The sequence below is a fragment of the Zalophus californianus genome, chromosome 6 (genome assembly GCF_009762305.2).
Source record: "Zalophus californianus isolate mZalCal1 chromosome 6, mZalCal1.pri.v2, whole genome shotgun sequence".
NCBI classification, from domain to species: Eukaryota; Metazoa; Chordata; class Mammalia; order Carnivora; family Otariidae; genus Zalophus; species Zalophus californianus.
The window spans coordinates 75,815,899-75,843,727 of NC_045600.1; the positions used below are offsets into that span (position 1 = coordinate 75,815,899).

Sequence of the window (27,829 nt, forward strand, 5' to 3'; positions counted from 1 at the left end):
TCAAATTTGATCATTTTATAAAGGAAATTAACCATGATGAGGAACAAATATACTGGCTAGTTGAAAAAGCCTTTTGACTTAAGCTTGAAAAACTTTACCATTATACTGGAATGAGAGAAATTCTTTCAAAAATTCTAAGTCAAAATTTGAGAGTTATAATAATGCAGGTATCAGTACTTTTTTTAAGTGAGTTAAAAATATTATGTACTGCCAGTCCCTTTAAGTTAAGTGTTAACACTTAATAATGAATCTTAGGTATATTTCTAATTTTATATGCAAAATTATGTTGCTTGTTATTTCAGGCAAAGATGACATGCTAGTCTAAAAAAGGTCAACAAAGACACTACATGGATATACTTTATTTTGACCTGTATAACTACTTTTATTTTCTCATGGTTTAAGCCAAAAGTTTATAACTTTTAATGATTTGAAGTGAGCAAAATCTGTGGATATAGTAATAGACGTCATTGTAAGGATATGGTAGCTTAAATATTTGCTCCATTTCTGTGACAGAATCCAATATTACACAATTATGTTACTTTTATAATATAATACTTTTATATAATATGTGGGCATGAAATACATTCTAAATTACAGAAATAATTAGGCAATCACTGAATACTTCCCAAGAATGTTCAAAATCTCTTTCATTGTTAAATCTATCAACACAAGGGAAAAACTCCCATAAATAAACCAAATCTTCAGGTATAAGCATAAAATTCCTTATCCATTTGTACTTATGAGCTGCTGACTTTGAAGCACTTTTCAGCATTTTAACACATCATTAACAAATGATGTGTTAAAAAGTAGTTAATGTTTTTTCTTCACTTTTTTCACTAAAATGAAGAGGAAAATGTAGGTTATTCCAAATTGCTGTAGAATTTTTTTTTTGAAAGTGTTATTTAAACCTCAGTTATTATTATTCAGAATGCACTATTATAGAGAAAAAAACTTTGATTTGGATAGGAAAGAAAAAGAAATGAGGACTGATGCTGACAAAGGCCTTGGTTGGAGGATAGTATCTGTTTGTCCATCATTGTCATCGGAAGTCATAGAAGCAGAGTCCCCAAACTGGCGTACATTCCAGTGAGTAAATAAAATCCAGACTTCATAAGTATAATTTTATGCCCCCTTCAGTTCTATTTATTGGAAGCAAATTGTTTGAGCATACTATTGTGAATTTCATGTTTTGCCCAAGTTAATTTAAAAAAGCCTCCTTAATTATTGAGTTGAAATAGTGATATTTTTCACTTATAAATATAGGCCTATTTTCAAAGCATGTCAGTTTATCAAATATAGGATATCATAATAAGAAGAGAAAAGATGAAAAGAATCCTTAAGGGTTCAGGTAAGTCCGGATGTAGGTAAAAAACAATACTTGTTAGTTAGGGCTGGTATACAAAGGAAGTATTTTGAAATTTTGAAATAAAGATTTTTCTCTGAAACAAATTGGTACATCATGCCATCACTGCTTGTATGTAAGTTGCTGCTTTCCTTTGGTACTGGAAAATGATAAGTAAATTTCTGTAATGAATTCAGATGCAAAAGATGATACTTAAGGTTCTTTATGAACTGTTTTGAAAAGAGTGAAGAGATCATGTAATTAACTGTTAGGCTTTGAAAAAAGGAAAGGATTTAGGGAAATGGAAGAGAAGAATTTCAAACTTGATTGTTTTTTTAGACAGGTACTGAATAATTACTTCTGATAACTTTCCTTGTATTATCAGATCATCTCTATTGTTAAGTGTGATTTGCTTTTATTGTTTCCTTTATCTCTTGTCTTCTAAGATATTAGCAATTTATTATTTATTTTAGGGCTTCTTTGTGAAAAGATTAAGCTTTGAACTTTTCCTATTGAATTTATATGCAAACTAATATAGTTGAATTTTGGCTAAAAATCTATGTAGGGAATTAAAGTTCTATCTTTTCTGTTTTTTTTTTTTTAATATGTAAGACAGTCTCTCTTGATGTCTCATTATGGAGTGATTTCTTGGGAATTTCTAAAAGGCACTTGTACCCTTTAAAAATTCTTTGGTCCCAGTAGTTCTTTACATTTTCTCTTTGGACCTTTGATCTGAGTTAAAGCTTTTGAGGTATTAAGATACCAGACATCTTTTTGTTCTGTTGTTAAATCAGCAAAATGTCCTTATTTAGTCTGTTACAACAATATGCCCAGTACTGTGACGGTAAATTAATCCCGTTCTACTGGGGTGCTATACCTTAGTTTGCCAGAGATTGTTCTTCTTTAGTGTGAATGAGAGTGACATCACCGCTTTTCTTGTTTTGTAATGATAAAAATCAGTTATTGAGCTTTATTCTCTGGCATTAATAGAAATATTAAAAATGCATTAATTCTTTGTTTTACCAGGGGCCCCGGGGAAACAAATCACATCTGAATGTTTGGTATACAAGATGTGTGAATGGTTCTTGTGCCTGGTTCAGGGCTCTCTTCACGCATTTTTTTTCCCCCCAAGCTATTAAAGAAAACAAAATTGGGATTTTAAAAATGAAGACAAAGATGGGACATAGCCAGTGAAAAATGAGTGAGACTCTGGGGCTGTTTTTATATAGTTATGAATGATTAGTTTATGCAGCATAAGTAAAAACAAGTGTTTACCTCAGAAGGCATAAATCTGCATAAAGCTTAAGGGAGGATCACATGAAATTCAAATCTACTGGCTCATTCACAGCATCAGCAGGTTTAGTTTCAGTAGTCGGGATATAGAGAATGTTGTAAAATTAAATCTTACCTGGCAGTGGGGTGTTTGAAGCTCAGTAATCTAATTCTGGCTGGAAACAGTAAGCTCCGGTACCTGAAATGCCTTCTCTACTTTCCTTGCGGGTGTTCGTTCACCACTGTGTTGGATTTCTTGCAGCGTCTCTCTAGCTGTATTCCTGGTAATCCTGTAGCATTAGTTAAGACAGCACGCAATAGACAAATGATTCCATTTGGATAGGATTATAGAGCTAGAGGGTGAATTTTGCCTTTCTTTATCCAATAACAGCAGTTGATCTGACCACAGACAACTTGAGTGTGCAGAACTTATTAAAAATTCATTGAATGTTTCAGCAATGAGGAATCCGGGCCCTTTGCATAGGTGGTTTTACCTTCCGGAAAAGTTCTGCTGTCCATATTTCAGAATGACACATGCCCCCAAATCAAGTTGCTTTAAAAAATTATTCCAACCCGAAGCCCAGATCTTCTCTTGCTTTCCTTGTGCCTGTCTTTACCAACTTTTCAGTCCTTTGGCTTCCTTTTTGTAGAGGACGAGGGGGTTTCTTCTGTCTTCCTTGTGCCTCTGCAGCACATAGTTCTGGTACACTGGGTTGTGAATAGTGAGGGAAAAATCCAAAGGAGGTGCGGCTTTATCATCTCTCCGGACAGGGAGCATACTTGGCATGAATGAAGAGCTGATATGAGCTATTCAAACCAGAAAGCAAACTGATGGGATGACGCTTTCATACATAATAAACCCATTAATTACTTCTCCTGATGGACAGCAGTATGCCCTGAAAGGGAAAAAGGAAGGAGCAGACGATCATATTCAGTCTGATAGGTGCTCTCTGTGAGGCTTGCGATTGTGAAGTGAATCCAGGAAAAGCTGCAGCTTTGGAATGTGATCAGGTAGAAGGGGCAAGAGTTGTTTTGACAGACAGGTGATGATTTTGGGGGAAGAGAAAAAGAGCTGAGCAAAGAGGAGGCTGGAATAAGGTTCCAAAATGCTCTTGAAAATGTTCATTTTTTTTTTTTCCTGTTCGTCCTTTTGGCTGGGAGAAAGCACACTGTATTTTACCTTTGCATTATTTGCAGAAATTCTGCTGAGATGGTTTCTCAAAGTTTTCTCTAAAGAAGGAAAATAATTTTTAAAAAGCCTTCAAGATAGAAAAATATATTGTGAGTTTTTAAAAATTTATAGCAGGGAAAAGGCTGCTTTTTGTGAAAGGCACACCTGTTTTTAAATGTCTTTTGGGCACATGCATTTTGTTGCTTTGGAAGAGAACATTATGAGTCATCATTTAGTATAAGATTTTAGCAGGGTCTTTATTTAAAAGTATTAGATGGAATTTTGGGTAACTGTATAAAAGATCTAAAAATGTCAATTTTATAATTTTTTTACTTCATTTTTTAAGTAATGCAAGATTTTTTTCCTTTTCCTATCTTTTCACAGAGCCCTTTTAGGGGTATTTCTGGACAATATATGCTTTTTAAAGGTTTTTAAAAATTATGAAAAGCTTCAAACTTATACAAAACTATGAAAAAGTAACGCATGAACTTCCATAAACCTGTTACTCAGATTCAATAATTACCAAGACGCTTGCCACATTTGCTTCATTTAACTTTTTTTTTTCTTTTTCTTTTTTAAAAAGATTTTATTTATGTATTTGACAGAGAGACAGCGAGAGAGGAAACACAAGCAGGGGGAGTGGGAGAGGGAGAAGCAGGCTTCCTGCGGAGCAGGGAACCCGATGTGGGGCTCGATCCCAGGACCCTGGGATTAGGACCTGAGCCGAAGGCAGACGCTTAACTGACCGAGCCACCCGGGCGCCCAGCTTTCTTTTTTTTTCTTAGCTGAGATATTTTAGAGCAAATCTCATCCACCCCTGCATATGTTAGCACGTATGGACACCTTCTCCCATGGCCACTGTGCCATTATCACACCTAACAATAATTATAATAAACAGTAGTTAATTTGGGTGTTGTTAATAATTCTTTGGGGTCCAATGGTATCCAGCCTGTTTCAGATTTCTCATGCCTCAGAAACTATCTCTTGACCTAGGTTTTTTTTGAGATAGAATCTAGACAAATAGATTTATATAGGTCCATATATTACATTTAGTTTTTAGGCATTAGAATTTCAAACACTAACTTAGATGATCACATATGGCGAAGTAAAATTTAGTTTAGAGTAGTCTATACACACTTATAATATGAATATCTATGTAAGAGAACATATCTCTAGAATATTTTCTTGAGCTTTTTCCCACTTAACATTATACATGATAATGATAACTGAAAAGGAATATAAGTTTATGCGGTTACGATTGGCTAGGTTCATTGCTCTGTGCAAGTTTTTCATGACTTGCCCTGGGGTATGTAGTTCAAAATTCTGTCCCCAAGCTATTGAGGCTACCTTTTGGGCTGGGCAAATTCAAATACATTCCAGGGTCCGTTCTACTTTATTTATTTATTTTTTAAAAGATTTTTTATTTACTTATTTGACAGAGAGAGACACAGCGAGAGAGGGAACACAAGTAGGGGGAGTGGGAGAGGGAGAAGCAGGGAGCCCGATGCGGGGCTTGATCCCAGGATGCTGGGATCGTGACCTGAGCCGAAGGCAGATGCTCGATGACTGAGCCACCCAGGCGCCCCTCATTCTACTTTATTGCTGAAAAAGGCCATCTTGCTTATTTACCTTCTCAAACACAAGAGCATTGTTATAATAAATGCTCCAAGTTTCAAACCATTGATTACTAAGCCATGTTTCCACATGTGAATGTGACTTAGTGGTCTGTGAAGATCGAAAGAGAGAGAAGTAAAAATCAAATGGGTCCAATGACTGCAATATTATATAATTACATGTAATTATAGAAATTATTTTATAATTTTTCCATTAATATCACGTTTTTCCTTTCCTCTGAATTTTTATCTTCCTATATGATTGGAACACTCAGCTCTTTCCCAAAAAAGCAGAGCATTTGGCTGTCTACTTGACTCTTCCAGGGATGTAGTAATATGAGGTCCTGAAATAACTGTGTGTTCCACTGTCCCCCACAGAAATTGATTCTCATTCAGAGTCTCGGTTTCTCTCTGATCCCACCCCTTTTTTTCTTTCTCCATCTTTTAAGTTGGCTAGATGATTGCGAACGGGGAAGGTGGAATATGGGGAGCCATTGAAAAGGTGTAGCTGGAAATTATACCTAGGTTCAAAGGCACTGCTGAGGACCATGCTCGCAGTTTTATGGAGGGCTTTAGAATACTGCTCTCCAAAGGTGTTTGTAGAAGGTACATCCCTGGCTCGGTCTCCTGCTGTATGTCATGTTATCACATGATTGTTTGGTAGCTTTGTGTAGCTCTTTCTTATGTTCTCAAATTATCCCTTTATTTTTTTTTAAAAAGATTTTATTTATTAGAGAGAGAGAGCAAGCGCAATAAGCGGGGTGAGGGGCAGAGGGAGAAGCAGGCTCTCCATCGAGCGGGAGAGCCTGACGCGGGGCTCGATCCCAGGACCCCAGATCATGACCTGAGCCGAAGGCAGACGCTTAACTGACTGAGCCCCCTAGGCGCCCCTGAAACTATCCCTTTAAAAAAGCCTGTCCTTTCTTAAATCTTGCTGAACAAGGTTATTTGTGTTTTATTACCTACATAAGTGCTTTATTGAAAGTTTGGTGAAGAGTTCTTGACTATGACCATTACATACAGATAAACTGAATGGAAAAAGGCTTCTTTTTTCCTTTCTAAGTTATCTCTGTGATTTTTCCCCTCCGTCATTTGTAATGCAACATTAGCATTAGGTGGGCATTTTGCAAATGTGCAGTTTCTACTATAGAACATTGTATAGTTGGTGACAGAGTGGCTATAGAGGGAACTAGAGTGATAGTTCTAGTGATAGTAGAGTGATAGTGATTATATGTGTATTTGGGGTATAAGCCCTCACTTTATTTCAAATCATTATCTCCCAGCACTAACTATAAACTGAAATAATAGAAAGACATCGACTCAAGCAGTGACCCTGTAAAGTTCCAACCAAAAAGAATAGGTGCACTTCAGCCATTGTGCGAATCATTTTTCTCCAAAAGCATGGAGTCATCTCTGTGAATAATATTATTCAGAGATCTAATTGGTCAAGTAGCTGGTTAGGCAGATGGCTTATCCTTTCCCGCCCTCCCTTCCCATATGAGGGAAAGGAGTGAGTGTCTCAGGGAAATGAACTTTATATTCTCTCTGATGCATATAATAAAGCAGTTTTCTTTTGTTCAGGTGTCTCAACTCCCATCTCCCATTTTTGTACCTGTCTTTATTCTCCTATTTGATCTAAACTCCTGTTTCCATTATAAAGTTGAGCAGACAACTTAGAAGTTTCATAGACTTCATAGATTTTTCAAGTACTTAATGTATAATAAGATTAATGATAATTTCCCCCCTCAAAGTTCATCCTTGCACGAATGTTTTATCCACACCCAGAAGTATGCTCACAGTTGTCTTTGAGGGTTTGCAAAATCGTAACAGCTTTTATAAAGAAAAATAGAAAATAGTTCCCTCTTTATGTTCTCCAGTTCTTAAGTGAGTAGGATTTGTGGTTAAAGACTTCTTCTGTAGTAACTACCTATCTTTAGGGCAGTTTAAATATTCATAATCTCAACTGAGTGTGATTATTTTCAGTTAATAATACAAGAAAAAAAGTTTTACTTTAAGAGAGTATTGTAGAATCATGCAAACTCTTTCTAAAATATTTTCTTGTTGCCTTTGTTAGAGCCATCGAATCCTTGTTGGTTTATATGGGTCATTCTAGATCATTTTAGCCCTTTAATTGTGATATCTAACAAATACTTCCTGATTCCTTGCTAGGTACATGACACTACTAGGTTCTTGGAATGTACAGCACATCTACTTTCACAGCTTTGATGCAGACCGTTACTTCTGTTTTACAAAGGAGGAAACAAATGTGAAGAGCTTAAGTAACTTGAGCTGACTTAATTAGTAAAACATTGACCTGTGATACGAATCCAGGGTAGGTGGTTCCAGAGCCCAGAATCCAGAGTGATTGCTTACTGAGAAAAAAGATGATGGAGATTTTCCCTTTCAGTGTGAGACTCCCAGGAGAAGTTTGAAAGGGTGCTGGCTCTCTGGCATCACCAACATTCTACCAAAATGAGATCTGCAGTTTCAGAGATACCAGATGACCGGCGGATGACCCTAAGAGTTGACTATCTTTAACAAAAAGATACTGCGTGTAGTATAGAATGAATGCTTTCTTCTTCTCTTCTGTGCTAAGAATTTATAAAGGGGTGGGTTTCTTTTTTTCTCTCCGAAGTGGTTCAATTTATTCTCTTATAGTCCCTCAAGTAACAATATGCTTTAGAGTACTAGTCATTTATATTTAGCTAAAAAAATTAAAAGCTTCATTTGATGCTGAGGGGATACGAACCAGATTTACTGGTACTCTGGGATAAAATTGATTATTAGGAAACCATTGCTTTCTTCAGATAGATAGACCGATTTCGTTTTTATCTTATTTGTACTTTTAAAAATGTCTCATTTTTAAACTTCTTTAGTTCATTGCTCCATCATAGCACTCACTCCCTCGTCTCACTCGCCTCAGGACTTAACCTGCGTCCTGGTGTTTGGCCCTTTTCACTCCACCCTTCAGATTTTGACTTCTCCGGGTGAGCTGTAGACAACCACTAGAGGTCTCCAGACCTCACTTTAGAAAGCTCTGACTGTATAGGTACACCCCAGTAAGTGGAATAAATATGTCCCCGGCGAGATGAGTTACTGATAGTTCCCCTTAAATATTTATGAAGTGCTTCTTATGTTCTGGGTCCTAGACTATGCTATGCCCTCAGGGTAGATTAAAAAAAAATGGTAAGATCTATGCCCCTGAGAACCCTGCAGTCTAGTGGGGACACTGAAGTGTGGCCACATGGCCACATCCTGTACTTTTAGATCCCTCTTACCAGGGCCCTTCAGATTTCCAGGTCTGTCAGAGTGCTACTAATGCTCTTGAACTCTTCATCTCTACAGAGAGCACCCCTGCTTTCTGGATGAACCCTGATGACGTGTCTTCATCAGTCTGGCAAGGAGCCGTTCCATGGGCCGGCAGGACTAGTTGGGTGGGCTCTGATTTTTGTTTTTTGATGTCCTTCTCAGCAGCTCTAGGCATCTGATCTTTAGGGAACAAGGTCATACAGGAGTCAGCTTCTCCCAATCCCAGGGAACAAAACAAAGCCCCAGAACTTAGAGCCTTCCATATCCATTTTCCTTTATACCAGAGACATTTTTTTAGGAAGGGTTTGTGTCCCATTTGCATCCCTCGTATTTCAGGGAGTTGAAATAGAGAAGTGTCTCATGGTAACATGCTTCTAGATGTACTGTGCATGATCCGTGAAAAGCTCCTAGCACAGTGCCTGGGACTTTGAGGGCAAGTGCCCTGTGTGTGGTGTGGTTGGAAAGGGTCAGCAGTGGTCACTATTATTATTATGGAACTTAATTTAATTTTAGCACCGGAAGGGACTTCAGAAATAATGTAGTCCAACTACCCATTTTACACAATAAGTTTTAGTGCTATTTTTCTTTTTCACACAAAACAGTGTAACTGTTTGGGGTGGTTCTTTCTTTAGTGCTCTCTGTTCCATATCCGGAAGACCCAAATTTTGATTCAGTCATTATCCGCTTCACGTTTACACTATTTCATAAGAATTTTTATGTGGGTAGTTTGAACTAAATAGCAATTGTGAGTTTTTAAAAAGTTAAGGGTGAAATTGGAGAAGCATTAAACAAAATAAAAGCCTGGCAATTTGTTAGCCTTTTATCTGTAAGGAAAGTTCCAGAGGGAATTCTTTTTTTTTTTTTAAGATTTTATTTATGTATTTGACAGAGAGAGACACAGCGAGAGAAGGAACACAAGCAGGAGGAGCGGGAGAAGGAGAAGGAGGCTTCCCGCTGAGCAGGGAGCCCTATGTGGGGCTCGATCCCAGGACCCTGGGATCACGACCTGAGCCGAAGGCAGAAGCCCAACAACTGAGCCACCCAGGCACCCCTCCAGAGGGAATTCTGAACATGATAGATTAGTGACCTTCTGGATGGCAGATCTATTTTTTAAAAGTGTGGAATACTTGGGTACTTAGGTGAACAATTACTGAAGAAAAGGTAGCTTGGTTTTAGAAATGAATATATGGATGACTAGAAACAAGTGGGAGTTATATTTTAGATTTAAAAATACATTTTGACAAAGTTTATACCTTAAATTCTAGTTTAAAAGCCTTAATAAATAGCTGAACATATAAATAATCTTGGGGACCTTTATGTGAGCAGGTTATTTGTTTTAGCCAGCAAGAGAACTATAGGAATAGACATCAGTTCTTAGGATGGAGGAACTTTGGGCATACTCCAGGAGTTGAGGCAGTTTTCATTTAATGTTTTTGTAAATTATTTGAAAGACAGAGGTAAAAGAAGGGCCCCAGGATTGGGTAGTAATATATAAAAGCTTCTTGGGATAAATTCTAGGGTAGAGCTCTATGAGTAAGAAATGGTAGATGCATTCTAGTGTGGGCATGAATAAGTGCAAATAATCTCAATCGTAACTATGTGATGACATGCAGAAAGATAAGGGAAAAGTTAAAGGTTTTAAAAAACAGGGGCATGCCCTGATTTGCTACGTTTTTAGAAGCTCTCTCTTGAGTCCTGTATGGCATGGTAAGACACTAAGAAATTCGTAGAGCAGTAAGGAGATTGTTGTAATGGGCAAAATGTGATGGTTGTTATCTTAGCTCCAGCTGCTCTACCAAAATACCATAGACTGTGTGGCTTAAACAATAGGCCTTTGTTCCTCCTAGTCCCAGAGGCTGGGAAGTCTGAGATCAGGGTGCCAGCATGGCCAGGTTTTGGTGAGGGCTCTCTTCCTGGCTTGCAGACAGCGGCCTTCTTGCTGTGTCCTCACATAGCAGAGAGAGGAGGCTCACGTTTCTTCTGGGGGCTCCACTGCTCTAACCTCAACCAAACCTAATTACCACTCCCCACCCCAGGCCTTAGCTCCTAATGTCATCACACTCTGGGGGTTAGAGAGTCAACATAAGAATTTTGGTGGCACACAAATATTCAGTCCCTAACCTTAGACTAAGGTAGTAACAGTAGAAAAGGAGAGAAGTGGACAGAATGAGAGGAATATTTTGGAGGTGTAAAAGATAGAACTTGCCGATGAATTGGGTGTCTGGATATGATGGAGAGTGAAGGGTTGAAAATGACTCTCAAAAGTCTGGTTTGAGTAGGAGGTTGAGTGGTCTGGTTGAGTAAGTGGATGGAGATGCCATTTGCTGAAATTGGGGAAGCCAGATGAGGAACATCTTCGGGAAAGGGAAGATCAAGAGAGAGGATATTGAATAGGATGAGCTGCGGATCTGGTACTTTTTACCCTCTCAAAAACTTGAGGCATGTGAAAGAATATAGTCTTTATATGTGAAAATCAAAATACTCTTTTTTTTTATTAACATATAATGTATTGTTTCAGGGGACAGGCCTGTGATTCATCAGTCTTACACAATTCACAGCGCTCACCATAGCACATTGCTCTTAAGTGTTATCTTTGTAAAGAGATCTTTTTCTGCATTTCACATGATGGTTTTTAACCTCACTTTGTTGTTTATTATTATAATTTTTTTGTCTGTGCTATTTACATGCAGCACATACTCATCATAAATTCTCGGGACGTGTGGGTGGCTCAGTCGGTTAAGCGTCTGCCTTTGGGTTGGGTCATGATCTTGGGGTCCTGGGACGGAGCCCCATGTCAGGCTCCTTGCTCAGAAGGGAGCCTGCTTCTCCCTCTGCCTGCCACTCCCCTGCTTGTGCTCTCTCTCTCTGACAAATAAATAAATAAAATCTTAAAAAATAAATTCTCTCCTTGTAGGTATTCCAGGGAGGTAGGAAAGAAACTGATAAATTAACCTCCCTGTGTGTGGTGTGGTTGGAAAAAGCCACTCTAGGAATGAATATCATGTACTCCTCAACCTTTTCCCCAAACCTGCTTGAAAACCCTTTCCTTAAAACCTCCCATGAATGGGTTTTGACGTGTTCAAATTCCTTTAAAGCTTTAAAAAATGTATTGGTTACACTGGCTCATAGGCAGGAGGGGCTCTTAAATGGTCCTGGCACCTCATTCTCTAGGTGAGAATGCTGAGCATCGGAGAGGTTGCAGATGTTGTGACTGGTTAACAAGAGGTATGTTGAAGAGTAGAACCCCTGGATTCTGATTCCCAGCCTCTGGTTCTTTCCATGACACATGCCATTGAATTCTCAATTTCTATCCTAGGAGAAATTCTTCTGAATAATAAGAAAAACGAACTATGTTTTACAAGAAATACAGTTGATAAGGCAAAAAATAATTATATTGTTCCTGCAGAAAGATTTCATATTTATAATTTCATAGAGTTGACTCTTAGTCCTCAGTTGAACAGTTTAACACCTAAAATACCTGCATTGTTCTAGGCACTGGATGTATAAAGGTAACTAAGGATAAACTCTGTTCCCAAGCAGCTGACATGGAGTGAGGGAGACAAGCATATAAATGAACAGTGTTGCCCTTAGTGTGATAGGTATTAAAGTTGTTCTAGAAGAAGAGGTAAAATGGGGCTTCCACGTGGGAGGAAATAGCTAATTTCACTGGGAGAGATCAGGGTGGCTTTCTTAGAGGAGGTATGTTAAGCTGAGTTGGGGGTAGACTTTGGCTAGATGCTCTTTGACCTCCCCTCTCCCCCCTGAGCCAATTTTACGAAGCTCATTTTATTTTTTTTATTTATCCCAAAACATTAACAAGAGGCTTGTTGTGTGCTAAGTGAAGAATATAGTTTTAGATCATATGTAAAACATTAAAAATATTTCTAATGGGAGTGTTAAGAAAAATCTGCCACACACACACAGATTCTCTCTTCCTCTCTTTAACCCAAGTGTTCTAGTTGCCATAACAACCTGATTATGGTCGTGCATTTGCTACTACAGGGAGGTTGTGTCAGCAGTTCCATTATGAGCTGCTGTTTTCAGGATTTGAAAATTCAACGTCATGTTCGCTGTAGTGACATAGAAGATTCCATCTATTGATTGATTTTGTTTACCCTTATAATTGAATATCAAAAGTCACTCTCCTCTCTGGTCATGTTGAAAAAGTCCATGTATTTGTTCGGTGTCTGGGATTCTGTTTTTGTCTGTGAATATTTTATTGCTAAAGGAAACCTCTATATCTGACCAAGTTCTCTCATTTTATAATTAGGAAATTGGGGCTCTGAGGGGTTAAAGGACTTCCTAAGGGCACCTAATTCAACAGGACTCTCCAGGGGCCTGAAGATAGGCTTGTACTGGACTTCCTGCTAAGGAATTTGAACCTCATCTGGTAGGTCATCAGGACCTAATAGAAGGCCCTAAGTGGGGAGTGATATAAAGAGATTACCTAAAAATGAAGAGACTTATGAATCGCGCATTAAAAAAAGAGAGGCACACGTAGATAGACATTCTCCGAAGTAGGAAAAATGTAAGCACAGAGAAGGAGCAATTATTGCTGCCTGGGTGTGATGACAGCGAACTTTTACAAAAGAGGTGGTATTGCAGCTGGATTTGAGTGGGTAGCTAGGATGACACCGGGCAGGGAAGGTGGGAGAGATGGCATCTGAGAGATCAGAAGCAGCTTGAACAAAGGCTTGGAGGCAAGAACACACTCGGCATGTTCACAGTATCCTGACTCTGCCGATGTTGGGGCAGTGTAAGGTCCAAGGGGCTTGAGATCAGATTGGATGCATTGGGCTGAGACCAGGTTGCCAAGGTTTTTGGTGCCCTGCTAGGGAGCATAGACTTTATGCTTGAGATAGATAAAAGCAGCAAGAAGACATCGAGCTGATAGAAATAGCTCTGGCAGTGTAGAGACTGAATCGGACAAGGAGGGGATTGACTGCATGGAGCAAAGGAGTGGAAGAGGGAGCTTTCCCATTCAAGCTCCTAGGTGGATTATTTTGCCATTTATCAAGGGGGAAAACAGGAGGAGGAGAGGCATTTGGGTTAAGGATAATATTTATTGGGATGCCTGGGTGGCTCAGTCGTTAAGCGTCTGTCTTCGGCTCAGGTCATGATCCCAGGGTCCTGGGTTCGAGCCCTGTATCGGGCTCCCTGCTCCGCGGGAGGCCTGCTTCTCCCTCTCCCACTCCCCCTGCTTGTGTTCCCTCTCTCGCTGTCTCTCTCTCTGGGTCAAATAAATAAGTAAAATCTTTTAAAAAAAGGATAATATTTATTAATCTTTTATTATTATTTTGGGGGGAGTTAAAGATAATATTGAAAGAATTATATCTGAATTTTTAAAAATTGAGCTATAATTTACTTATAAAATGCTCCGATCCTGAGCCAACATGTTGATGAGCCTTGACCATTGTATGCACCTGTGTTGTCACCACCCCAAACAAATAGAATAGTGGTGCTCAACCTGTGAGCATGCGTCAGGAACACCAGGCTGGCTTGCTGAGCGTAGGAAGCTGTGCCCACCCCCAGAGTTTCAGATTCTGTAGGTCTGGGACTGGAACTTGAGAATTTATGTTTGTAACAATGCCCAGGTGCTGCTGGTGGAGGGCCAGCACCTTGAGGATGGTGGCTATCAAACATCCCCATGGCTCCAGAAAGGCCTTTTCTCCTCTTTTCTCCCCACCTCAGGGAACCATGGCTTGATTTCTGTCACCATGATTAGTTTGCCTGTTCTTGAAAGGCCTACAAGTAGGATTATGCGGTGTGTCTTCTCTTATGTCTGACTTTTTCCCCATAATGTAATGATTTTGAGATTTAGCCATGTTGTTGCATGTATAGCCTATTCCTTTTTATTGCTGATGAGTTTTTTTATCATACGAATATAGCACAATTTGTTCTTCAGTTCTTCAGTCCACAGATACTAGTTTAGTTATAATTTGGGGCGATTATGAAAAAAACTTCTATGAACACTTACGTGCAAGTCTTTTTGTGGTCACTTGTTTTCATTTCTCTTGGGTAAATACCTAGGAATAGAAATGCTGGGTCATCGGGTAGATTTATGTGCAGTTTTCTAAGAAACTGCCAAATCATTTTCCATACTGGTTGTAATGTAACTAGTTGAATTGTGATTAAGTGTTCATCGACTCTTGTGAGGTTGCTAGATATTGACTAGACTGAAGGACTTTTGTTGAAGAAGAAAGGGCTAGGGTGAACAGGGAAGTTTGGCAAAACTGTTCGGACATACACAGAGTTAATCAACAGTGATGCAACTCTTCTCTAAACACTAAGAGATCTTCAATCTATGCTTGATCTTTAACAATGTGGGTTAGTATTCATTCAGAGAACATTCATTAAGCACTTATTGTTGGCTAGTCACATAAGTCCAGTACCGGCCCTGAGGAGCTTAAAGAGAAAGTAAATTTCGTCCTTGCAGAAGGTGTAAAGCAAAGCCTTAAGTCTCAATCACTCTAACTCTAGTTTATCTGAATGTCATTATGCCAGAAATCCTAAGCACCAGGGGATCATGACATAAGGAAAGAACTCCGAAGCATTTCAAATCATTGGGAGAAAGATGGATTTGCTTGTCATGATGTTAGCACACATGGAGTCACAATCTGGGGAAAAAAGTGGGATTCAAACCTCATACTGTGTAACAGAATAGAGTCTATGTGAGCCAAAATTTTAGTGTAAAATTAAAAAACCCATAAAAGCATTAGAACAAATCACGCCAGATTGTTTTCTAATGTCAGAAGGGGGAAGATCTTTCTAAATATTTCACAAACCCCAGAAACTGTAAAAGACAAGATGGTTCAATTTGGTTACATAAAATTAAGAATTTTTACCTGGCAAACACGGTAACCAAAGACAAAAGACAAATGACCAAGCACACGGGGTGGGGCTGGTGGAGAGGACTGTAACTCCTATTACAGAAAACTAATTGTCAGTATATATAATGAGTTTTAACAACCTTATTGAAAATGGGCCAAGGCTAGGAGCAGCCTGTTCACAGAGAACAAAATGCAAATGGCTCCTAAACTTGCGAGAAGATGCTCAACCCACTCATTATAAGGAAATGCAAATGAAACCGAAAGAAGTTATTTTCAGCTATCAGACGGACAGATCAGAAAGTTTGGTGAGATAACTGTGTTGGCAAAGGGGAGACTGCGTGGCGTTGAAGGGTGTTCGAGTCGAGGGAATGGCAGGAGCTGGAGAGGGAGCCTGAAAAGGTCGGCAAATTCGAAGAGGGCAGGGAAGAGTAGGGGCCAGCAAGCCTGGTGAGGACAATGAGGAGCGATGGCACCAAACCAGTGTCCGGGAACTAGACACATGGAAGCAGTAACTGGAAATGCGCTTTACTGTGGTGGCAAGCAGCCCACAGGTATCCGGACCCCAGAGTGCCACTTGATGATGACTGATCAGGGTCACCACAGACCTGTGCCCAACATGAAAATAGCATTTTAAATTAAATGTAGCATATTCAATAAATGACAATTTAAAGATCGGTTATTCTAAAGTTATCTCAAATTTAATTTTAATTTTAATTTTTGTTTTAAAGATTTTATTTGAGGGAGAAAGAGAGGGAACATGTACAAGTAGGGGGGAAGGGCACGGAGAGCAGGAGAAGCAGACCCCCCAGCTGAGCAGGGAGCCTGACAGGGGGCTCGATCCTAGGATCCCAAGCTTATCGGAGCAGAAGGCAGAAGCTTAACCGACTGAGCCAGCCAGTGCCCTTCAAATTTAATTTTTAGAGAATACTTTGTATTTGAAGATGCTGAATAAATGAAGTACATCTCTTACTATTTTAGTTGCTTATTGCCATTCTTAGATTCTCTTACGGTGAGTTCCGTTACATCCTTAAATGTTTAGGACAGTAGCAGCTGGTGACCCCTGTTTCTTTGATTGCCAAGCAATACCTAGCATAGTTACTGATTGGGAGACAGATGAACCACTAGTGCTTGATTTTGAAAAAGCAAGTAATATGTGTAATTGAATAGAATGGTGCTTTTATTTTTAATTTCCATTCTCTTCCCTCCCCTCATATTTCTTATCCTTCTTTTATCATTCCTAGTTCATTGCTCATTTGACTCTCAGAAAACTGGAATTCATGATGCTCTTTAAAATGATGTTGCTATCACTTTTCATGACTACTTTAGCATCCGAGGCAGAAGGTTAGCTCAGATAACTATTTGAGATACCTTTTGGTCTGGGGTGTTATCATTCTCTGCAGCACTCTGCGGTTTTAAGCATTGTACATTGTGGATTATGCCTTCAGATTTGATAAGTATTAGGAGCAAAGAGGGCACCAAATATTTAATGAGGTTCTTGTCTGCTTACATTCCTAACAAAGAATGTAATTATATGCTCAAACCAAAAAGTTACCTTCATTTACATTTTCCTTCTCACAATTTGATTGCTATCTAGAATTAAAAAAAAAAACAACAAACTAATTCTATGCCAAAGTATATTTCAATAGTCCCTCTCAGTCACTAAGGAAGGCAAACTAACAAAGCAAAAAGATTAACAGAGTACTTCTAATGCTGATCAGCATAGATCCTATAGGATTTTCTGATAGGCGAGACTGAAGGTGCTGTTTAAAAAAAAAAAAATTACTGTAGGGGGCACCTGGGTGGCTCAGTCGGTTGAGCATGGTTGAGGGTCTGCCTTTGGCTCGGTCATGGTCTTGGGGTCCTGGGGTGGAGTCCTGCATCAGGCTCCCTGCTCAGCGGGGAGTCTGCTTCCCCCTCTGCCTCTGCCCCTCCCCCTGCTCATGCTGACTCTCTCTCTCTCTCTCAAATAAATAAAATCTTTTCAAAAAATACTGTGATAAATAAGTATCTTCTGTGGTATCTGAAAATTAACAATATCATTTTATATTGGATTCTTGGACAAGTAGTCACTGTCCAATCGAAAACCCAATGACTGAGAAATGTTGACACTGATAATTCAGGTGTCCTTCATCTCCAGAGTTGAGTGTGTGAGACTAAATTAAGTAGATGGAGAAGTCTTGTTTACTAATAACTGGGAATCAATGTGTGTCCTTGAAGTGTTTTGTTTTGCTTTGTTTCCTTTTTTTAGCTCCATGTGGATAAGGGTCATGTCAAACTTGGTGTTCGTGTGTGTGTGTGTGTGTGTGTGTGTGTGTGTGTGTGTGTGTGTGCGCACGCGCACACGTGTGTCTACCTTTCTTCCTAAAGTGCCATGTTAGGCACTCAGATGTAGTTATTGGTTGATTGACAGATTTTTGTCTGTGCTGTTTTCCCCAGTGGGACAGTGTCATTTTTACATCTAGTTCAACCATTTGAGAAAATTAGGTAAGGTTGAATTGTTCTACAAAAACCTAATGCATGTTTAAGCTGGATTGTTCCGTTTATGCTGTTCTGGAGCCTTTTTTTTTTAAGAGTTAATACTATTTCATCATTTATGCAATTTCCTATCTCTTCAGAGATTCATTGTAATTTTTTGCCATTGAATGCGTTGAGTCTGACTCAGAATGCTGAAATTGCGGTGAATGAGACTTAATTTCTAATTTCTCTCTAATCAGCAAGTACTGCAGGGCTGCCAATTACAGGTAAGCATCTGTAGAGAGGGGACGTAGGATACATTTAGGAGTCCTCTAATAGGTCAGGAAATAGGTTGCAAGGTATATTGTGTCATCTTGGTACTTTGCCTCTTTCCAGCTCCCTGTACTCCCAGAAACCTAGAGTGAACTTTTCTTTTTTTTAAGATTTTATTTATTTACTTATTAATTTGAGAGAGAGAGAGCGCAAGCCAGCAATCCAGCGCAAGCATGGGTGAGGGGAGGGGCAGAAGAGGGAGGGAGACAACCCCAAGCCGACTGCTCCCTGAGCACAGAGCCCGATGCTGGGCTCCATCTCAGGACCCTGAGATCATGACCTGAGCCAAAACCGAGTGAAGGCTTAACCGATTGAGCCACCCAGGCACCTGAACTTTTTCTTGTTTTGATGTGGAAAACAACTGACTTATTTTTCTCAATGAAGATATTAATCTTTCTGTCCCCCTTGTTCATGAGCTGCTGTTATCTCTGTAGCCACCTTGATACAGACTCTTATTTCAAAAGCTGGGTGAGATAGAGAGAGTTTGGTTCTAACATACATCTTTTGTTACAGACACATAAACCCTGGGTGATCTACAGATCTTGCAGTTGAAATTGAATGGGTTTTTGAGCTCCAGAGCTGTGCTTACTTGAATGAAGAATAGTGAATTGTGTGTGGCAGGTATTTAGGAAATTACCATTTTGCATTGGTTTTATCAAGTTTTATAGATTGAGAGTGATTTCTCTGAAGGATAGAAGCATCCTTCTCAGTGAAGATGCATTTCTTTTTTAAGATGCATCTTTTTTTTTTAACTCTGAAGTCTAACTCTCAGACTGTCCTCCTGTGCTATCATGATCTTTCCTAAATAGTTTCTTCTCATAATCTTATATTCATTGAATTTGTGATACTTTACTAACAGACATGGTCCTAGAACTTAGGAAATAACCCTCAAATTCATTTTTTTCTACCTTACTTTCTTGCTTGTTTTTTTCTGGGGTGACCCTAACTGGGTAGGTGTGTAGGTAGGTAACTTTTCCCTCTTATCTGGGAGTAGCCAAATAATAAAATTTTCCTTAATACCATTATGGAGGCTAGAGATGCTTGTCATATAGCATGAAGTGGATTTAGCTTTTGAGGTCACCCTGGCTCCTTTAGCTAAAGGAGCACCTTGTAATTTTTTTTTTTTTTTATAGCTTTTGAGACTGGATGAACTGGATGCTGTAAGGGTAACTCTAACAAACTATAAAAACTATAATTTTTATTATTTGGTTAAACATGTAAACTAAATTTCATTTGTAGGAAATATACACAGAATTATCTTAATATTGCATGTGTATGTATTTGTAATACAGATAATTTATGATAACTTTTGGTTATAACTTTTGGTTACTGATTTATTGTTCATTCTAGGAACATCTGTTGGACAACACTGTGTGTTTGGGGCACTGTGCTAAGAGCAAGGGGAGGTTGGTGGGGGCACAAAGAGGAACAAGACTTGGTTCCTGCCTTTGAGGAGCTTTCGGGCTAGTGGAGTGGATGGATATACACTTATGTGACCAACACCTGATAGAGGTACCTAGAAAGTGGAGGAGAATAAAAGAAGTAGTGAGTATTCTGCTCCAGGAAACCTGCCCAGAGAGGTACTCCTAGGAGTCAGTATTTAAGTGATGTGCAGAGGGGTTGTTGGGGGCAGGGAAGGGTGGAGACTAGAAAAGGGTTTGTTGTGGAAAGGAAGAAGGCAAAGGTTTAAAGTAGGAAGTGATCAATGAGTAGGGAAGAAAACTGTGAAGTGCCAGTAGTTTTGGCATTTTAAGAGCCACTGTAGTGAGGGTGGTTCTAGTGGAGCGAAGAGTGCAGAATCCAGAGTGGGGGGGGTGTGGTTTGAGGAATGAGCAAGAAGAAAATGGAGGGAGTGTAGGGCAGCTTGTTTTAAGAAGTTTGTTGGAGAGGGGCACCACTGACAGTGGCTCTGTCAGCTGAGCATCTGACTCTTGGTTTCGGCTCAGGTGGTGATTTATTCGGGGTTGTGGGATCGAGCCCTGTGTTGGGCTCTGTGCTCAGCACACCCTCTCCCTCTGCTCTTCCGCCTGCTCTCTCTCTCTCTTTCTCTCAAATAAATAAAATCTTTTAAAAAAAAGTTTGCTGGAGAAGAGGCAGAGTTTGAGGGAGGAGCAAATCCATGGAAAGGGTGTGCATGGATTGCAGGATATTTAAACCTTCTTAAAGTAGAGGAGAGTTGAGCTTGGTGGGTTGAGAAGGAATTTTAAAAGATGAGGTTGAAATGAAAGAAAAAAGGGATAATAGTCTATAGGTCTGAGTCTGAGAGAAAGTAGGAGAGGATATAGAATATAAATAATGCTATAGGTCATTTTGTTTTGTTTGTATCTCCACTCTTTGTTCTTCTGGAACCCTAGAGAACAATGTTATGCTCACTGCAAACTGGAGACACAATAGACATAAAATCAGTAGTGTAATTCTCAACAAGTGTCCACTGTTACATTCAGTATGAGCAGGCGAGTTCAGGAAGAGTGGGTTAGATACTGCCTAGGAGTTATGGAATTATTGAGGTTATGTAGCGAAAACATGCTGAAGAAGATGGATGCAGAATTTCTATTTGAGAATTTGTGTTTATTCAGGTAGATGATTGGGAAGGAAGTTTGTTTCCTAGATCTGTGGAGCCATTTGGGCAAAATGGCTTCTGCCTTCAAGGGGACAGGTATGCTAGACTGGAAGAGGGGGGCTCGTGAATAGTGAGATGAGAGACCCTTTGAGGAGGAAAGAGGAACTATTGAAGGGATTTTGAAGGCTTGCTTAGTCTTTATTTACTTTTTGGTTCAGAGAATAACAGCTGCAAAGTATTAGATTGACATGGTCAAAGTATTAATTGTTAAATTGTTTATGGAATGCTATGAAGCAAGCGGAACCCGGGAGGCTAAATGGTATTCGTCTCCCTCCAGCCTGGAGGCCTTCAGGAAGGTTTGGGGCTGAAGACAGGAATGCCACACGGGACTTCTTCAGGTCTGGCGTTGGCCAAAGTCTCTTGCCTCCTCTGTCCCAAGTTCACTCTGCTTTTAATGATAGCAGACTACTTACAGTTTTTGGAACATACCATGCTCTCTACCCTTCCACCAGTTGTTTTATCTGATTATTCCCCTAATCAACTTTTCCCTTTTCCTTAAAAACTCACTAATCCTCATTTCCTTTCTGAAACTTTCCCGGATGCCCCAGTGTGGTCAGTCCTTTCTTTGTGCTGTCTCTCTACCTTGGGCGCATGTTCTCACAGTGGTGGTCATGGCTGGTTTGGGTGTTTGTCCCCTTACAACTTTTGAGCTCCTTGAGGGCAGAAGCAGAGCCTTTCATCTTTGAGGTCCAGCCCCTCGCAGGAGACTTGGCATATAGTAGAACATCAAAAATATTTGTTGAAATGAATTGAGTTGAATTGTCATATTTAAACAGTCTTCAAAAACTGTACTTTGTTGATTCTATCAGTTTGCACAACAACTAAGACAGCTGATAGATGCAATTAAGAGACATTATTTGATACTCTCATAAGCATACTGGATATGTTCAGAAATAGCATGTGGTCTCTTATGTTAATATCTAATTGTGTATATACTTGAGTATGTTGACACATAAAGTTGCAAAAATTTTTTTGTCGTTCTTGAAAATGAAAAACCTTTTAAAATGGGTGGAATTGTTCATGGATTTTCTAGCTAGTAGAAGCTCATTATTGCAATATTTGCCATCCATCACAGACCTAACATAGCTATCATTTTTGTTCCAAATGATTATTTCCAAGGGAGTCTAAGTGATTATACTTAATGGTTAAATTACTTAATTTCACAGTCCCCAAATGCATCTACCCATCCAGATATTTCTGTTTTATTTGTCTTTTTCTCTTAACCTTTCATGATGGTTTTTTTTTTTTTTACTTTTCCTGCCCCTTAGTTGGGGCGTACCTCTCAGTTTTCAAGAAATTAAAGCACTTGGAGCACGCCAGCTGTTAGGCTTTCCTCTGCCTCACACTGGGAGCATTTATTGTTTGCTTTTTGCCTGTGCCAGTCTCCGGCTGATGCATATGAATCTGACTGCCAGTATTTTTGGTCTGTGGTTTCTTGGTGTTAGTTGGAAAAAGAGACTGGAGGGGTTGGGAGTCTGGATCTTGAGTTTGTCACCTAATCTTCCTGTTTTCAGTGGAGCCCCTGCACTTCATTTCCCAGCTATGTGTAGCATCCCTGAGTCCAGAGTTCTTCCAATTCCATGGTTCTAACCTCATCTGCACATTAGGACCACCTTTGGAGATTTCAAAACTGCTCACAACTAGCCACACCCCATACCAATGAAAATTCAGATCAGAAACTCAGGGAAGGCTCCTAGAAGTTTTTGTTGTTGTTGTTGTTCTTTTTAAGTTCTCCAGGTAATTACAATGTGTGGTCAGTAGGTAGGGGAATTGTTGCTTTGATGGTTCCTTCTATTAATCTGGCTCCTCCTTACATATTGGACCTCCACCCCCACCCCCTTCACCTGCCTCACCATGTCAGCTACTGTGCTGTTCATGCTTGGATTTTGCTTCCACCTCAGGGCCTGTGCATGCACCTGTATCAGTCTGGAATGTTCTGTCCCTGGATGTCTGCATGGCTCCTTCCTCCCTCCCTCCCTCTCTTCCTTCCTCCCTCCCTCCCTCCCTCCCTCCCTCCCTCCCTCCCTCCCTCCCTCCCTCCCTCCCTTCCTTCCTTCCTTCCTTCCTTCCTTCCTTCCTTCCTTCCTTCCTTCCTTCCTTCCTCTCTCTTTCTTTCTCCCCCTGCCTCTTTCCCCCTTTCCCTCTCTTTTCCCCTATTCCCCCCTTCTCTTAGATTTCTGCTCTGTAGCAAGAACCATACTGCATTCCTGTCCTCTGCCCTTGCTCCATACCAGTCATCACATCTGATCTGTCACTAATGCACTTGCTCATTGCCCCCCCCCCCATTAGAATGGGGGCTCCATGGGGGCGGGCCTTAGCCTTTTTTCCTCAGATTTTTGGGACTCTAGGACAGAGCCTGGTACAGAGTAGCTGCCTGCTACCAGTTGAATTAATTTCTCTGGAGAAGTCAAGAGAAATTTTGCTGGTGTTGGAGGGAGGGTCCATTATGTGAGAGTGTTGCGCTGGGCAGCAGATCTAGGGAGTCTGAGATTTGTTCAGCATCTTTTCTTTTTGCAGCCCTCCCTGCACCCCCTCTTCAGAGATACCTGTGCCTCATTCCTGTGCCTTTCTTCTGGGCTGCCCCTCTAAGGTTCATATTCCCAGGGCTGCCGGGTCAGCTCTCCCATCCCCTCTCCCCGGCCCTCCCCTTCCCCCCATTTGGCTGCTGTCATCTCTTCTCTTTGTCCGTATGGACTCATACTTAAAAAAATGTCTTTAACAGTTATTTTAGTGAGAGTTCAGGAGGGAGCAGAGGTAACATTTGCATTCAACCTACTCTGTTTAACCAGAAAGTGGGCCCTTTGTTAATTCCTACAAATCCGCTTACAGGTTAATTTCTTCCAAAAATTTATTGAGTGTCACCTCTGTGCCAGGCATATATGAATGAAATATACAGTTCCTGCTCTCACTGAGGTTGTGTCCTAGGGTTAGGAGGTGGTGAATTCAGATGAAAAGAGGAGTTCTTCTTACTGTTCTTACAATATTTCTCTAAGTTTGAAATTATTTAAAAATAAAGATTTTTGAAAAATGTGTCCTGCAGGGACTAAATTATAAAGAGGCTCCTATGCCATGTCGGAGATCCTGAAGGCTTTGGGAACCATGGAAGGTTTTGAGCAGGGGAGTGCCACGGTAAGTTTTGGAATTTAGAAAGATTAACTCTTGAGTGCCAGCTAGGATGGATGGGTGTGAGGTGTGCAAGACTGGAGGAAGGGAGAGCGGGCAGGAGGCTTTGCTGTAATCCAGAAATGATGAAGGCCTAAGAGGAGACACTGAGGATGGAGAAAAGCAGCTTTTCCCATAATTCCCACTTTATCAGTTTCCCTTGGAGGTAAAGCTGTTTCTGTGGTAACATAACCACCAATATGCCATTATTAAGGAAAGTAAGCTTGTTCTTATAGACTAAGTGTCTCTTGTGGTTGTACCCAGAGGCGAAGTACTAGGATTTATGTCAAAATTGATGCTGCAGTATACAAAAAGACCTATTAGAAAATAACATGAGGCCCGCCAGCCCGCCCTCCCCCCTGGCCGGCTTGGCTCCTCCGCGCTGCTTGGGGTCCTTTCCTCCCCCTCCCCGCCTGCCAGCCCCTGCCTCGCTGTGCCCTGCCCAGCCAGGCCTGGGGCCGACACCACTGCCATCATGCCGGCCATCTCCAAGGGCGATGGGATGCGGGGGCTTGCGGTGTTCATCTCCGACATCCGGAGCTGTAAAGAGGCAGAGATTAAGAGAATCAACAAGGAACTAGCCAATATCCGCTCTAAGTTCAAAGGGGACAAAGCCTTGGATGGCTACAGTAAGAAAAAATATGTGTGTAAACTGCTGTTCATCTTCCTGCTTGGCCATGACATTGACTTTGGGCACATGGAGGCCGTGAACCTGCTCAGCTCCAACAAGTACATGGAGAAGCAGATAGGTTACCTCTTCACCTCGGTTCTGGTGAACTCAAACTCCGAGCTGATCCGGCTCATCAGCAATGCCATCAAGAACAACCTGGCCAGCTGCAACCCGACCTTCATGTGCCTGGCCCTCCACTGCATCGCCAATGTGGGCAGCCGTGAGATGGGCGAGGCCTTTGCTGCTGACATCCCACGCATCCTGGTGGCTGGGGATAGCATGGACAGCGTGAAACAGAGCGCGGCCCTGTGCCTACTATGGCTGTACAAGGCCTCACCCGACTTAGTGCCCATGGGCGAGTGGACGGCCCCGGGTGGTGCACCTGCTCAACGACCAGCACGTGGGTGTGGTCACGGCCGCTGTCAGTCTTATCACCTGTCTCTGCAAGAAGAACCCGGACGACTTCAAGACGTGCATCTCCCTGGCTGTGTCTCGCCACACTGGAGCTGGATTGTCTCCTTGGCCTCCACCAACCTCCAGGACTACACCTACTACTTCGTCCCGGCACCCTGGCTCTCGGTGAAACTCCTGCGACTGTTACAGTGCTACCCACCACCAGAGGATGCTGCTGTGAAGGGGTGGCTGATGGAGTGTCTGGAGACCGTGCTCAACAAGGCCCAGAAGCCCCCCAAGTCCAAGAAGGTCCAGCACTCCAACGCCAAGAATGCCATCCTCTTCGAGACCATCAGCCTCATCATCTACTAGGACAGTGAGCCCAACCTCCTGGTGCGGGCCTGTAACCAGCTGGGCCAGTTCCTGCAGCACCGGGAGACCAACCTGTGCTACCTGGCCCTGGAGAGCATGCACACGCTGGCCAGCTCCGAGTTCTCCCACGACCTCGTGGGAGAGACCCACATCGACACTGTCATCAATGCCCTCAAGATGGAGTGGGACGTCAGTGTGTGACAGTGGGCCACTGACCTCCTCTATGCCATGTGTGATTGGAACAACGCCAAGCAGATCATGTCAGAAATGCTTCAGTACCTGGAGACGGCTGACTGTGCCATCCGTGAAGAGATTGTCCAGAAGGTGGCCATCCTGGCCGAGAAATACGCGGTAGACTATAGCTGGTATGTGGACACCATTTTCAACCTCATCTGCATTGCGGGTGACTACGTGAGTGAGGAGGTGTGGTACCATGTGCTGTAGATCGTTACCAACCGTGATGATGTCCAGGGCTATGCTGCCAGGACCATCTTTGAGGCACTCCAGGCCCCCACCTGCCATGAGAACATGGTGAAGGTCGGCGGCTACATCCTCGGGGAGTTTGGGAATCTGATTGCTGGGGACCCCTGCTTCAGCCCTCCGGGACAGTTCTCTCTGCTGCACTCCAAGTTCCACCTGTGCAGCGTGGCCACCTGGGCCCTGCTGCTCTCCACCTACATCAAATTCATCAGCCTCTTCCCAGAGACCAAGGCCACCATCTAGGGCGTGCTGCGGGCTGGCTCCCAGCTGTGCAATGCTGATGTGGAGCTGTAGCAGCATGTGGTCGAGTACCTCACGCTCAGCTCAGTGGCCAGCACGGATGTCCTGGCACGGTGCTGGAGGAGATGCCGCCCTTCTTGGAGCGAGAGTCGTCCATCCTGGCCAAGCTGAAACGCAAGAAGGGGCCTGGGGCTGGCAGCGCCCTGGATGATGGCCGGAGGGACCCCAGCAGCAATGACATCAATGGGGCCATGGAGCCGACCCCTAGCACTGTGTCGACGCCCTCGCCCTCTGCCAGCCTCCTGGGGCTGCGGGCAGCCCCTCCCCCAGCTGCATCCCCAGCGACCTCAGGTGCAGGGAACCTCCTGGTGGATGTTTTCTCTGACGGCCTGGCTGCCCAGCCCAGCCTGGGGCCCACTCCCGAGGAGGCCTTCCTCAGCCCAGGTCCTGAGGACATCTGGCCGCCCATCCCAGAAGCCGATGAGCTGTTGAATAAGTTCATGTGCAAGAATAATGGGGTCCTGTTTGAGAACCAGCTGTTGCAGATTGCAGTCAAGTCGGAGTTCTGGCAAAACTTGGGCCGCATGTATCTCTTCTATGGCAACAAGATGTCCGTGCAGTTCCAGAACTTCTCACCCACTGTCGTCCACCCTGGAGACCTTCAGACTCAGCTGGCAGTGCAGACCAAGCTCATGGCCGCACAGGTGGACGGCGGGGCGCAGGTGCAGCAGGTGCTCAACATCGAGTGTCTGCGGGACTTCCTGACACCCCTGCTCCTGTCCGTGCACTTCTGGTACGGGGGCGCCCCCCAGTCCCTCACCCTGAAGCTCCCGGTGACTATCAACAAGTTCTTCCAGCCCATGGAGATGGCGGCCCAGGATTTCTTCCAGCGTTGGAAGCAGCTGAGCCTCCCCTAACAGGAGATGCAGAAAATCTTCAAAGCCAGCCACCCCATGGATGCAGAAGTCACTAAGGCAAAACTCCTGGGGTTTGGCTCTGCTCTTCTGGACAATGTGGACCCCAACCCTGAGAACTTTGTGGGGGCTGGAATCATCCAGACTAAAGCCCTGCAGGTGGGCTGTCTGCTCCTGCTGGAGCCCAATGCCCAGGCTCAGATGTACTGGCTGACCCTGTGCACCAGCATGGAGCCCGTCTCCCGTCACCTGTGTGAGCTGCGGGCCCAGCAGTTCTGAGCCCTGGACTCTGCCCCCCGGGGGTGTGGCCAGCACCGGGCAGCCCCTAGGACTGAGGCAGCTTTGGTGGATGGGGCAGCGAGGGGACCTCCACTGGTGACAGGGAAGACCCCAGGGGTGGGGGGATGCCTGGAACCTTACTCCGGCCTTTTGTATTTTTATTTTTGTTCATCTGCTGCTGTTTACATTCTGGGGGGTAGGAGGGAGCCCCCTCCCTCCCTTTCCCCCTTAAGCACAGAGGGGAGAGGGACCAGGGAAGTGGGCGCCTCCTCCCCTCCCACCCCACCCCATCATAGCCCCTCTTGCTCCCTCCCCATCCAGGGGCTGTGTATTATTGTGAGCGAATAAACAGAGAGATGCTAAAAAAAAAATACG

General features: G+C 42.3%; 2 protein-coding genes and 1 pseudogene across 2 annotated transcripts in view; 2 read left to right on the forward strand and 1 right to left on the reverse strand.

The window, feature by feature from the left end:
- CHRM5 (cholinergic receptor muscarinic 5) overlaps nucleotides 1–3,640 on the reverse strand; it is a 72,910-nt gene extending 69,270 nt beyond the window's left edge. The window contains exon 1 of the mRNA XM_027569113.2: nucleotides 2,751–3,640. The gene's annotated coding sequence lies outside the window, so the exon portion shown is untranslated. The remainder of the gene's footprint in view (nucleotides 1–2,750) is intronic.
- LOC113908737 lies at nucleotides 1–27,553 on the forward strand (annotated as a pseudogene).
- Nucleotides 1–27,829, forward strand: part of AVEN (apoptosis and caspase activation inhibitor) — a 173,383-nt gene that overhangs the window by 53,866 nt on the left and 91,688 nt on the right. The gene's annotated exons all lie outside the window — the stretch shown is intronic.